This window comes from Mobula birostris, chromosome 5 (assembly GCF_030028105.1).
Source record: "Mobula birostris isolate sMobBir1 chromosome 5, sMobBir1.hap1, whole genome shotgun sequence".
Taxonomy (NCBI): domain Eukaryota; kingdom Metazoa; phylum Chordata; class Chondrichthyes; order Myliobatiformes; family Myliobatidae; genus Mobula; species Mobula birostris.
This window is the reverse complement of record NC_092374.1, coordinates 41,969,540-41,984,088: the sequence shown is the minus strand read 5'-3', so window position 1 is coordinate 41,984,088 and position 14,549 is coordinate 41,969,540. Positions and strand designations below refer to the sequence as shown.

Here is a 14,549-nt window from a genome sequence, read left to right as displayed (position 1 = left end):
ATTATGATAAAGGCTTGGATTACAAGTACAAAAATGTACCTAATGCACAGCCAACCCCACTTCTAATCCCAGTTTTCACCCTCTGACTGCAGACTACAAAGCAGCACTGTTGTGAGTGGTGGACCAATTTCAAGGACCCACATTTCAAGAGCAGGAAAGTATGAACGTCTGTTAAAAAGTAGTGGACACCAATCTCAGCATCTCCTATTAATATAAACCCAGCAATGTCATGTACTACACCAACCTAAGCATCAACATTGGCTATAAACAACAAGGGAAAGGGAAAAACTGTTCACATAGCTATTAAAGTATTATGTGTCTGTGACGGGAATCATCTGATAGAAGCTAATTCACTTAAAAACGATCTCAGCTGTTGGTTAAAGTGAGTACAGGTACTGCACGATATAGTTATGCAAAAGTTAATTTAATATTAGCTATTTCCACCTAAGGGACTTCCAAGCTATCATACAATATCCAGCATACCTTGTAAGTAGTTTTGAACAATACTTAAAATTCTACTGAGAGGACCATTATAAAGTTTGGTTACTGATTACAGTAAATGTAATCAATATTTAGAAAACATACACAGATAATTGAATGAAAGAATTTTGTTTATATTGTAGCAGTAGACAACCACACGGAGTCGGTGAGTGAGAGTTGCGATGAAAGAGATTTATTCAAACTTCGTGGCCTGCTTTAAAGCCTTCCCGTTCCCGCCCTCCCTGGGGCGGGACTGCTGTGGGGAATGCATATTCCCAGACCCATTCTGCACGCGGGATTTTCCCCCTGCTGGTGAAGATGGCCTGGCGCCCTTTTTAGGGCTGGCCCTCTGCCTGCGCGCGCTGTTGTGAGCCGGTTCGTGTGTGCTGGAAAGTGGGTCGCCACATAACCCCCTCCCCCAGAACCGGCGATACCTCCCCCAATGTCCACAGTCTGGATCAGCCTCTGTTTGGGAGGTCTGCCCCTGCGCCGCGGTGCCTGAGCCTGGACCGGCTGCACCAAGTCCACATGGGCCGGTTTGAGTCGGTCCACCGTGAAAACCTCCTCTCTCCCCCCAATGTCCAGCACGAACTTGGATCCATTGTTCCTGATCACCTTAGATGACCCCTCGTAGGGCAGCTGTAGCGGTGCCCGGTGTCCGCCCCGTCGTACAAAAAGAAACTTACAGTCCTGCAGGTCTTTGGGTACGCAGGTCGGGCTCTATCCGTGCTGTGAAGTGGGGATGGGGGCCAGGTTACCGAGCCTCTCACGTAGTCTGTCCAGGACTGCTGTGGATTCTTCCTCTTGCCCCCTTGGGGCTGGTATGAACTCTCCTGGGACTACCAGGGGTGCGCCGTACACCAACTCGGCCGACGGGGTGTGCAGATCCTCTTTGGGCGCCGTGCAGATTCCGAGCAGGACCCAGGGAAGCTCGTCCACCCAGTTAGGCTCCTCCAGGCGGGCCATAAGAGCCGATTTCAGGTGACGGTGGAAACGCTCCACTAGTCCGTTCGACTGTGGGTGGTAGGCAGTTGTGTGGTGTAGCTGAGATCCTAAAAGGTTGGCCATAGCCGACCACAGGCTGGAGGTGAACTGGGCGCCCCTGTCGGAGGTAATGTGGGCCAGTACCCTGAAGCGGGCTACCCAGGTTGCGATCAGTGCTCGGGCGCAGGATTCGGAGGTGGTGTCGGTGAGCGGGACTGCCTCTGGCCATCTGGTGAACCGGTCTATCATAGTTAAGAGGTACCGCGCTCCCCGTGACACTGGCAGGGGCCCCACGATATCCACATGGATGTGGTCGAACCTCCGGCACCTTGGCCGTTTGGCACTGCATGCACGTTTTGGCCCATTCACTGACCTGCTTACGAAGTCCATGCCACACGAACCTGTTGGTGACCAGCCGGACGGTTGTCCTGATGGAGGGGTGCGCTAAGTTGTGAATGGACTCGAAAACCCGCCGGCGCTAGGCTGCTGGGACGACGGGGCGGGGTTGGCCGGTAGCTACGTCACATAGTACGGTCCTCTCACCCGGGCCTACGGGGAGGTCTTGGAGCTGCAAACTGGAGACTGCAGTTCTGTAACTGGGGATCTCAGCGTCTGCCTGTTGTGCCTCTGCCAACGCTGCATAGTCCACCCCCTGGGACAGGGCCTGTATGGTAGGTCTGGAAAGTGCGTCCGCCACGACGTTGTTCTTTCCAGAGACATGCCGGATGTCCGTCGTGTACTCGGAGGTGTAGGACAGATGTCGCTGCTGGCAGGACGACCAGCGGTCGGACACCTTTGTGAACACAAAGCTAAGCGGTTTGTGGTCAGTGAACGCGGTGAAGGGCCTACCTTCTAAGAAGTACCTGAAATGCCGGATTGCCAGGTATAGTGCCAATAGCTCCCGGTCGAAAGCACTGTATTTGAGTTCGGGTAGTCGTAGGTGTTTGCTGAAGAACGCCAGGGGTTGCCAGCGACCCTCGATGAGTTGTTCCAGCACTCCACCGACCGCTGTGTTGGATGCATCCACCGTGAGGGCAGTAGGAACGTCCGTTCTGGGGTGCACTAGCATCGCGGCGTTTGCCAAGGCTTCTTTGGTTTTAACGAAAGCGGTTGCAGCCTCTTCGTCCCAGGTAATGTCCTTGCCCTTACCCGACATTAGAGTGAACAGGGGGCACATGATTCGGGCTGCTGAGGGGAGGAAACGGTGGTAGAAATTCACCATACGCACGAATTCCTGCAAGCCTTTGGTTGTGTTGGGTCGGGGGAAGTTGCGGACCGCGTCTACCTTGGCGGGCAGCGGGGTTGCCTCGTCTTTAGTAATCCTGTGGTCCAGGAAGTCGATGGTGTCGAGTCCGAACTGGCATTTGGCTGGGTTGATTGTAAGGCAGAATTCGCTCAGGCGGGAGTAGAGCTGGCGGAGGTGGGACAGATGCTCCTGACCACTACTGCTGGCTATGAGGATGTCGTCCAAGTAGATGAATGCAAAGTCCAGGTCGCGTCCCACCGCGTCCATTAGCCGCTGGAAAGTCTGTGCGGCATTCTTTAGACCAAACAGCATTCGGAGGAATTCGAAAAGTCCGAACGGGGTGATAAGTGCTGTTTTGGGGATGTCGTCCGGAGGTACCGGGATTTGATGGTATCCCCGGATGAGGTCTACCTTGGAAAAGATCCTTGCGCCGTGTAGGTTTGCTGCGAAGTCTTGAATGTGCGGCACAGGGTAGCGGTCTGGCGTTGTAGCCTCGTTCAGTCTGCGGTAGTCACCGCATGGTCTCCAGCCCCCTGTTGCCTTGGGCACCATGTGAAGGGGGGGAGGCCCATGGGCTGTCGGACCGTCGTATGATCCCCAATTCCTCCATCTTCTTGAACTCCTCCTTCGCCAGTCGGAGCTTGTCCGGGGGAAGCCTTGGAGCACGGGTGTGGCGGGGTGGTCCCTGGGTCGGGATGTGGTGCTGTACTCCGTGTCTGGGCATGGCTGCCATGAACTGCGGTGTCAGGACTGATGGGAAATCCGTCAGGACCCTGGTGAATTCATCGTCGGACAGCGTGATGGAGTCCAGGTGTGGGGCTGGCAACTGTGCTTCGCCCAGGGAGAATGTTTGAAAAGTCTTGGCGTGGACTAATCGCTTCCCTTGCAGGTCGACCAGCAGGCTGTGGGCTCGTAGAAAATCCGCCCCCAGGAGTGGTTGGGCCACGGCGGCCAGTGTGAAGTCCCACGTGAACCGGCTGGAGCTGAACTGTAGCCGCACCGTGCGGGTGTCATAGGTTCGTATTGTGCTGCCATTTGCGGCCCTCAGGGTGGGTCCCGGTTCTCTGTTGCGGGTGTCGTAACTCGTTGGAGGTAAGACGCTGATCTCCGCTCCGGTGTCGACCAAAAAGCAGCGTCCCGACTGCTTGTCCCAGATGTACAGGAGGCTGTCCTGATGGCCAACTGCCGTAGCCATCAGCGGCGGCTGGACCTGGCGTTTCCCGGGAATTTGCAGGGCGGTCTACAGCGGCGGGCCTCTGTGCCCCACCGCTGGTGGTAGGAACACCATTGTTCGTTGGGCTCCTCACTCCCGTCGCCGGGTTTTGTAGGCTCTGCTGCCGGGCCTGGTCTGGTCTGCCGTTGGGCACGCAGCTGGGTGATCTGTGCGATGGATGCCCCTCTCTCTTTCCTGGCATTCCACAGCACATCTGCTCGGGCCGCCACCTCCCAGGGGTTGCTGAAATCTGCATCGGACAGCAGCAGGCTTATGTCCTCGGGCAGTTGCTCTAGGAACGCCTGCTCAAACATGAGGCAGGGTTTGTGTCCTTCAGCCAGGGCCAGCATCTCGTTCATTAATGCTGACAGCGGCCTGTCTTCCAAACCATCCAGGTGCAGTAAGCGGGCAGCTCGCTCGCGCCGTGAGAGTCCGAAAGTCCTTATGAGCAGGGCTTTGAATGCTGTGTATTTGCCGTCCTCCGGGGGCGACTGTATAAACTCCTCAACTTGTGCAGCTGTCTCCTGGTCGAGTGAGCTCAGCACGTAGTAGTAGCGAGTGGACTCTGAGGTTATCTGCTGAATGTGGAATTGTGCTTCTGCTTGTTCGAACCATAATTGGGGTCGCAGCATCCAGAAGCTTGGCAGTTTTAACGAAACTGCGTGAACAGATGCAGCGTCGGTCATCTCTGGTCCAAATATCATTTGGGCCGTCGGGGTCACCAATTGTAGCGGTGTGCTACACACAGCGCTAGAATAACCACACGGAGTCGGTGAGTCAGAGTTGCAATGAAAGAGATTTATTCAAACTTCGCGGCCTGCTTTAAAACCTTCCCGTTCCCGCCCTCCCTGGGCGAGATTGCTGTGGGGAATGCATATTCCCAGACCCTTTCTGCGCGCGGTATTTTCCCCCTGCTAGTGAAGATGGCCTGGCGCCCTTTTCGGGGCCGGCCCTCTGCCTGCGCGCGCTGCTGTGAGCCGGTTCGTGTGTGCCAGAAAGTGGGTCGCCACAATATATCGTTTTTCATGATGTCATAATTTTCCAGCCAATAACATACTTCTGAAAGTTTGGAAATGTGGCAATCACAATCTCAGCAAGTTCCCACTGACAACCATGAGATAATGTCAGGTAATATAGTGGCTAGTGGCCAGTTTATTAGGTTCTTCATGTAGCTACTAAAGAGGCCACTGCATGTATGTTTGTGGCCTTCTGCTGCTGTAGCCCATCCACTTAGGTTTTGCATCTTATGCAATCAGAGATACTCTTCTGCACAGCACTGTTGTAACGTGTGGTTATTTGAGTTACTATCACCTTCCCATCAGCTTGAAACAGTCTGGCTATTCTCCCCTGACCTCTCTCATTAACAAGGCATTTTGTCCACAGAACTGCCACTAACTGATTATTTTGTTTGTTTTTCACACCGTTCTCTGTAAAGACTAAAGACTGTTGAGCATGAAAATCCCCAGGAGGTCCGCAGTTGTTGAGATACTCAAACTACCCTATCTGGCACCAACAATCATTCTGCAGTCGCAGTTACTTAGAACACATTTCTTTCACATTCTGATGTTTGGTCTGAATAACAACTGAACCTTTAGACTATGTCTGCATGCTTTTAGGTATTGATTTGCAGCCACATGATTGGTTGATCAGATATTTGCGATAATGAGCAGGTGTACATATGTACCTCAGGAAGTGGCCACTGAGTGTATGTTGCATTTAAATGCTAATCTGTAGTGAAGGTCCATTAAAAGATAGGCAATATCTGATGAGCATTCATAGCAAACCGGTCTTTCAACAAAAAGGTAAACAAACATAATCTACTGTGCTGCATAGGAGCTTCCAGGAACAACTTAAATTCAGTTCTAAATGATAACAGTAAATAGAAAGTTGGAACTTAAATGTTGACCCTAATTTCCCTTGTGAAGGTGACAGTGAGTCCTCACAGCCCTTGTGGTGCAGGTATCTCGAAGCGGGCAAGGGCAAAATTTTAGTCCAGTGATGAGATGAGCATTGGATTTATTTCCAAGGCAAAATGATACATGTCGGTATGGAATTTGTCCTTTTGTTCAAAAGACCCCTATTTTTGCAGCCTGGAGATTGAAGGTTGGGATTGGAAAGGGTGGGGAGGGCTGGGGAAGGGAAAGGACAGAGAGCAGTGGGGAAGAGGTTGGGAAGAATGGAAAGCAGAGAGTTGGATGTGGAGGGGATGAATGAGAAAGCAAGAGGAGGGACTGGGGAGTGGCTGAGGAAGAGGAGTAGAGGCCGTGAGGAGGAGTAGGAAGGAAATGAAGTGGGGGGTCTGGGGAGGGATATTATGGAGAGGAGCATGAATAGGCAGCAGTGAGAGTTGTTGCCAAAGAATCACTGTTGGTTTGATATTGTGCCTTGTTGGTGGAAAATATCACACATTGGCTGTGGGAAGTGACAACCAATCTGTGCGCCACATTTCCAAGGAGATTCTGCACACCATAGTTCTCAAGAAGTTGGATTGTGTAGCAGGAGAGAAAGTTCAAAAGAAGTGAGCAGGAATTGTTGGGATATTCTGCGTGTCACAGTCACTGAGGAGATGGTAAATTGTGTATGATTAGGCACAGCATCCGCCAATAAAAAGAAGTTAGGTTTAAGCAGGGTGGCCATTGTGGGAGTGGCCATAGTGTGAATGGGCCAGTGTTAGAGCGGGGTGTTCGGGGTTTGGCCCATAGAGGCTTCAGCAAGGAGAGGCAAAGTCTGTAAATAGATTTTTTTCATTTAATTTTTCTTTCTTTCTGATCGCACATTTAGAGCACTGGAGATGCCAGGCAGGATAATGGATTTCTCCACTTGTGTGATGTGGGCAGGCTTCATCCCATAAGAGGAGAATTCCACTAGTGCTCCTGATGACTACACCTGCAAGAAGAGCATTCTGCTGCAGCTTCTTTCAGACTGTGTTAAGACTGGGTGAACTCTGAACATTCGGAAAGTTGAGGGGTTGATCAACATGACATACAGTGAGGTAGTTAGACCCAAGATGCAGGACAAAGGTAACTGGGTGACTGTCAGGAGGGGCAAGGGATAGGCAACCAGTGCAGAGTACCCCTGTGGCCATTCCCCCCAACAACAGATACACCTCTTTGAATTTTGTTGAGGGGAATGACCTGGCAATGGAAAGCCATAGCAGTCAGGTTTCTGGCACTGAGTCTGGCTCTGTGGCTCAGAAGGGAGGGGGGAGAAGAGGCAGGCTGTAGTGATAGGGGATTCATTGGTTAGGAGAACAGGTGGGTGGTTCTCCCAGGCGCCAGGGTAAGGGACATTTTGGATCAAGTCTGCAGCATTCTTCAGAAGGATGGTGAGTAGCCAGTGATTGTGATCCATGTTGGTACCAATGGCATGGTAGGACGGGTGGCCAAGGCTTGCAAAGTGAGTTCAGGCTGTTACGTGTGAAGTTAAAGGACAGGGAATCCAATGCTGTGGTATCAGGATTGCTACCCATGCTATGTGCTATTGAGGCCAGAAGTAGGAAGATCATATACACTTTGGAAGTGTATCTACCAGGTTTCCCCAGTCCTGCTTTGGTCTGAAAGGTCGACTGTACTTTTTTCCATAGATGCTGCCTAGCCTGCTGAATTCCTCCAGCATTTTCTGTGTGTTGTTCAGATTTCCAGCAACTGCAGATTTTCTCTTGTTACAGATCAATGTACACAGGTAAGTTATCTGTCTATACGTAGTGCTAAGGAGAGTCATTGTTCTAAAAGGAATAGCATACGTTATACTTATTCCCCCTTTAGATTAATGTCACATAAAGCTTTATATGTACCAAAACATTTATTTTCCCTTCAACAAACCATATTCAAATAAACATGCTTTCACAATAATAGTCCATAACTAATTTCACCATACCAGAGATTCAGTCTTTTGGCTGCCGCTCTGTTTCTTTCAGGATAGCGCTTCTGGACCCGGTGAGTGGCATCAAGTTTGGCCGGTGTCTTGTCAAAGATAACTTTCTCTGTGGCAGGTATCACGTTGCTGTTAGTGACATGATCATCTCTGAGAGTTAAGTCCGATGGCTGTAATGTGTCCCTCTTATTGGATGCAGTCAATTCAGGTGTGTTCTTCGGCTGAGCCTTCAGTATCTGGTCCACATGGTGTCTCCATATCTGATTTCCAACATCCACTTTGTACATCAGTGGTCCAGTTCCTGTAGCTATCCTATTGGGTGTCCACCTGTCTTCTCAGTAATCATGCACTAGGACTTCCTTTCCAACCTTGATGCTCCTTGCTGATTTACTTGGCAACGGGCTGAACTGCTTTTTCTGCACTAACCTCCAGAGATCTGGTTTCAGGAGGTCTCTGCGAGATCTCAGATTCCTGTTCATGAACAGCATTGCAGGTGTTTGATTTGTCATTGCATGAACAGATTTCTGATACACAAAAAAGGAAGTTGTCCACCTTATGCTGTAGAGAAATGTCCTCCTTGTCCATAGCTTTAACAGACTTCCTGAAGGTTTGGATAAACCTTTCAGCTAACCCATTCATTGCTGGATGGTGAGGAGATGACTTGAAATGCTTGATGTCATATTTCTTCATGAATAGTCTGAGCTCTTCTGACGTGTATTGTGGTCCGTTGTCACTCACAATTTGTTCAGGTAAGCCATTTCTGGTGAAGCTAGTCCTCAGAGCAGAAACAGTCATTTCTGATATGGTTGACTTCATTGGTATGACCTCAGGCCACTTCAAATGAGCGTCCACAACAATCAGAAACACAGAGTCTATGAATGGCCTAGCGAAGTCAATGTGCACCCTTTGCCATGGTGAAGAACGCCACCCCCATGAGTGCAAAGGTGCCTGTGGGGATGTATTTTGAACATGTGGCCTCCTAAACAGCTTTTGGTCAAGTCTTCTATCTGTCTATCTATTCCCAGCCACCACACATGGCTCCAAGCGAGACTCTTCATCTTGATTGTACGCAGGTGATCTTCACGCAGATTCTCTAACACTATGGTGCGCAGTTTAAAGGGAACCACAACACAAGATCCACACATCAGCGCTCTTTGACATATAGACAGTTGGTCTCATCTCAATGAGAACTCTGGAAACAGAATTACCATGAACTAGCCATCCTTGCATGGTGATGTCATAGAATTTTGACAATGTTGGGTCATTCCTTGTTTCCCTTTGTATTTCAGAATTTGTAACTGGCAACTGGTCCACCAATGTTGTGTAAAATACTTCTGCTGGGTCACAGTATGAAGACCTTTCTTCTTCAGTGGAAGATGCAACAAGCTGTCAGCATTGCTGTGTTGTTTGGTACTCGTGAAATCTATGCCATCAGAGTGGGCTCCTAGGAGAAGTGTCCAACATTGTAACTGGATAGCAGGCATCACTGGGATTAAAAATGGACACAAGGGGCTGGTGGTCTGTCACTAGCATAAATTTTTGTCCATAGAGGTAGTGGTCGATCTTCTTTACTCCCATACTAGACTAAGGGCCTCTCAGTTGATCTGTGCAGAGTTGTGTTCTGCACTCATCAGTGATCTTGAAGTAAATGCAATCAGCCATTCAGATCCATCTTTCATAATGTGTGACAAAACGGCACCAATGCCATAAGGGGACGCATCGCACACTGGTCTGACGGTCATAATGGGTGAGCAGTTCATCTGTGGTTATTAGTCACTTTATTTCTTTTAATGCTCTTTCACACCATTCCCACTTTGCTCCTGTCTGCAACAGTGCATTCAATGGCTGCAGCACTGTACCAAGATTTGGGAGAAACCAGTGGAAGTAGTTTATAAGGCCGAAGTGTGACATGAATTGTGACACATTTTCCATTTGGGTGCCTGGAGCACTACTTCAATCTTCTCTTGTGACTTATGTAAGCCAGGCTTGTCAATGACATGTCCACTATTAAGATATAATTCTTGAAAAACTCACATTTCTCTCTCTTTGTGCACAGACCATACTCATTCAGGCTGGTAAGCACTTTACTAAAGTTCTGGATGTGTTCTTCATCATTTTTGCCTGTCACAATGATGTCATCAAGGTATCATTGTGTTCCTGGGATATCTTGGAGCACTTGGTCCCTTGCTCTTTGCCAAATTGCTGGAGCTGATGCAACATCAAAGGCAAAATAATTACACTGGAACAGTCCCTTGTGAGTGCTGATTGTGAGGAAGTTCCTGCATGACTCCTCAATCTCTATTTGCAGATAGGCTTGTGACAAGTCCATCATTGAAAATCTCTCCCTTCCTGCCAAAGATGCAAATATGTCTTCTATCCACGGCAGCAGATACTGGACAGTACACATCACAGGGCTAATGATTACTTTGAAGTCCCCGCGTATGCCAACAGGTCTGGCCTTCACTTTCCTGGTCCCTGGGACAACGGGTGCAGCCCAATCACTCCACTCAACCTTGGAGAGAATGCCAGATGCCTCCAAGCTCTGCAGTTTAACATACACTTTAGGCGTGCTGAACATGCTTTATGGAATCTTGCTGCGTCATCCAGTTCAGTTCTGGCCTTCATGCCTTTGAGTTTGCCATTACTCTTCTCAAACAACTTTTCATTAACTTTAAGCAGTTGTGCCAGTCTCTGGTTAGTACTGCAGCTGCCTGTTGATGACACATTGAGAGCTTTGATTGTGTGCCAGTCCAACTGGATTTTTCTCAACGTCTGAAAAAGACTGGCCCTCCACCTTTCAACACATTAAGCTTCAACTGTTGTGTTTGGCTTCCATACGTTGCATTCACTTTCAGTTTGCCTTTGGGAGACGTTTTTTCACCTGTGTAGGTCTCTAGAATCTCTGAGGTCTTTTCTAATGGTAGCTTTGAAAACAGTGTTGTAGTCAGCCTCAGAAATTATAGACAAAGCTGACCCTGTACCCAGCTCCATTTTCAGTTTTACACCAGACACATCTATTGAGATCCAGCAGTGCAAAGCAATACCATAATTTGACGAAGAACAAACCATGGGCACATAAAAAAAAGTCTCAAAAGTCCCCGAGTCGATCGACTCCGGTGTTCCCGATAGCAGGCGGCAAAAGGGAGAAACTCCCTGCCATAAACCTCCAGGCACCCGTCAGCTTGCCGGTACCTTGGAAGCAGCCGACCCCAGCCGACACTGAGTCCATCCCGTCAGAAAACTTCAAGCTTCTGACCAGCCCCTCCAATACGGCCTCCCAAGCGCCTTCAACCTCTCCCCGGCCACTGAAACACTCAAAGCCGAGGATTTCGGGGCCTTCAGCTCCGGAGATTCCGGTTACCACACAGTAGCAGCGGTAACGAGGCAAGCATTTCAGAAGTCTTCCAGATTTTCCGCTGTGCTCTCACGTCTGTCTCCATCAAATCAGAATTGTGCACGGTCCCCTACTTGACAGATTACAGATATTCATCACCGAAGTGGCCACGCGCACTGCCGTCGCGCCACCATCTTCTCCCCCCTCCCGGAAGGACTTTATAGAACAGTTCAACCCTCTCTATACGATTCCCAGTCCTCATTCATACTATCAAATTCAGCGACCTTCCCAAGGCCACCGTCACATTATTTTCACTTTAACTTTGCTAGTTGTGCATCTTTCACTGTGTACTGTGCACTGTTACTCATGCGTCCCCTCATTCATGTCAGTGACGGTCTTCTCCGTACTGTTTAACTCCTTCATCTCATTGTCTCTTTCCCTTCTGAATCCTGTCATCTCATAACTGTCTGTGCAGTTAGTGATATTCGCTGACATTCAGGTTTGTACTTGTCTCCAATTTGTTGAGTCTATACAACTATATATCAATTAAAATAACAGTAAGCACGCGGGAGGTGGCTTTAACTGGTGTATTCTCATTGCAGAAAGAGAGTGAGGGAACATAGATCAATGTGCATAGGTAAGTTATCAGTCTATACATAGTGATAAGGAAAGTCTTTGCTCTGAAAGGAATCGATCCATACATTCGATTTCGGACCATAGAGCATAGGAGAATCAGAGGATATCTGATGGAAGTATACAAACTTATAAGAGGTATAAATAAGGTAACTGCAAGCAGGGTTTTTACATTGAGGTTGGATGAGATCAGAACTAGAGGTTATGGGTTAAGGTTGAAAGGTAAAATGTTTAAGAGGAACATTGGGGGGAACTTTTTTCACTCAGAGTATAGTGAGAGCTGCCAGTGGAAGTGGTGGATGTGGGTGGATGGATTATGGAGAGCTATGGTCCAGATGCAGGTCCATGGGACTAGACAGATTCAATATTTTGGCATGGACCATATGACCCTCAGTGGGCAGCTTGTGTTGCGCCAAGCAATGAGCACTCCAATTGTACCTTATAGATGATGGAGAAGGTTTGAGGAGTCATGTTCAAAGGTTCAAAGGTACAAATTAATGTCAGAGAAATGTATACAATATATATCCTGAAACGCTTTTTCATCGCAACCATCCGTGAAAGCAGAGGAGTACCCCAAAGAATGAACGACAGTCAAATGTTAGCACCTCAAAATCTCCCCCAGCTTCCCCCTCCCGTGCATAAACAGCAGCAAGCAACAATCCCCCCTCCCCCCACCAGCAAGAAAAAGTATCGGCATCCACAACCAAGCACTCGAGCATGAGCAAGCAACGGTAAAGACACAGACTTGCAGTTACCCCAAAGACTATATTGTTCACCCAGCATTCGACATACCACAGGTTTTCTCTCTCTCCCTAATAAGGGAGAAAGGGATGTCTCCATTTTCACAGCGAGCGGGGAGACATAACAAACAACTCACTGGTTTATGTTGTTAAAAGTCCGTCAGGTCACTTTTTAACAAGCTCTGTGGCTAAAGATCACGATCACGAGCCTCTGGGCACATAGCTGCAGATCTTCCAACTTCCCCGACAACACATGGGTCCCCTGTCACAACACTGACCCTCAATCCGCCCGAATTCAGACCCCCGAGATCTTAGGCTTCCAAATGCTTAGGCTGAGCCCTTGGTGTGCCGAACAACAGCTGGTTATAAAACTCCGAGAGCAGATCCCATTCCCGCAAAGAACCGTAGTCAGAGTGTAACTCCAGGTCAGGGTCTTCCAAAGAATCCAGAAAGGGAAAAATAAAGATACTAAAGATGGAAATGGAGCTGTTTCCGAAGATGTAAGCAAAGGAGTTGCCGTTTAGCGCTATCATCACTCTGCTCCCCCTTCTTCCGTGAGTCACTTGCTCCAGAATACCAATTCTCTATCTGACTTCTGTAAGAAACAAGTACAGCTGGGATGTCCACTTAAGGTTCAGGTGTGATTCCCAGGATACGGATGAAAGGTAAAATGTTTAAGAGGAACATTTGACAATGGGAAAAGTGTCACATGTAAACAGAAGCTGACACATCCTTCTGTTGGAGACAGGCAGTGCTGGACTCGCCTGAAGGATGAATGCTGCTTCTCCAGCCCTGCCTGATCCTTGTCCAGCTATTGCTGTGTATAGGGGCAGTTCTTCAGCTTCTGAAGAGCTCAGTGGTACAAATATTGAATAGTCATCGCATACAACCCAGCTTCTGATCAGATGAAGGAGGAATGTCTCTGATAAGGTGGAAAAAGATGGTTGTATCAAAGACTTTGTAGAACCTCTTCAGTGATGTCATCCAGACCATTTTTTCGGGTTAATTCTTTACCTAAATATATATCGATGTTAGCAACCTCGAAGGAGAATACACCAAAACCCCTTTGCAACTCATTAAATTATCTTGAAATTGTTGAAGATACACCTATATCCACATTACCTACATTTCCAGCCACTTGGTTACCAAGCACAAGGCTAATGATAGTAAAGCATCTTTTCTCTTCTTTGGACATCCTGCTTTTTCAATATTGTCTCCACAGTGACACTAATATTAATTGAATTAATTTGAACAATTTAATCCACTATTTCAAATATAATTTGAGTTTCTTTCACTATTTCATTCTGCAATACCCAACTGGCAGGAGTACAATTACAATGCATTTTGACACATTACATTCATTGATTCTATTCACTGCTATTTCCAGTCCGCCTCTAGCAGTGTCCTAATATAACTCACTGCTGAGGGTGGCTGGGATTGAAATTTCTGCCTCTGTCTCTGGGAGACTACTCTGTTGGGAAAAACATATATAAAATGAATGAAATATTGAAACCAACCTACTTACCCTAATTAAAATCGAGCATTTTAATTAGTTTATGTAGCTTTTCAATTTATTTCTAATTTTCATTTATGTTTAAAATTAGAATGAAAATAGTAATCATTAAACCAATAAGGGGATACAAATACACATACACTATACTCCACAAAATTATTTGGGCTGTTGAATATTTTACTGCATCTTAGGTCAAGGAATTGTCCCATTCCAGAGACACAAGACCACGATGGACTGGATCTACTGAAACACCACTTACAGTTATTTGCCAAACACTTGTGGTCATCGTGTGAGTTGTGCCTTCATCCCTCACCATCCTTGACGTACACCCACTGGAATGCAATCATCAGCCTGGCAGAGGTACACTTCACACTGCAATCTTTGACAGTGAGTCAATCATTAGTTATACTAGTGATGTCATTGTGCGTATATGAGCTCTTATAGTTATGGTTAATTGAACATTAAGCCAGACTCATTTATCCTCCAGGAAGCAGGACGATCTGTGAGGTTCAACAATGGAAATTGAAACTGGT

At 47.9% G+C, this 14,549-nt stretch overlaps 1 long non-coding RNA gene across 1 annotated transcript in view; it reads right to left on the bottom strand.

Moving 5' to 3' along the window:
• Positions 1–14,347, bottom strand: part of LOC140197242 (uncharacterized) — a 63,880-nt gene extending 49,533 nt beyond the window's left edge. The window contains exon 1 of the long non-coding RNA XR_011885886.1: positions 14,276–14,347. This is a non-coding gene — a long non-coding RNA (uncharacterized lncRNA). The remainder of the gene's footprint in view (positions 1–14,275) is intronic.
• Between the last annotated feature and the right edge of the window lie 202 nt (positions 14,348–14,549).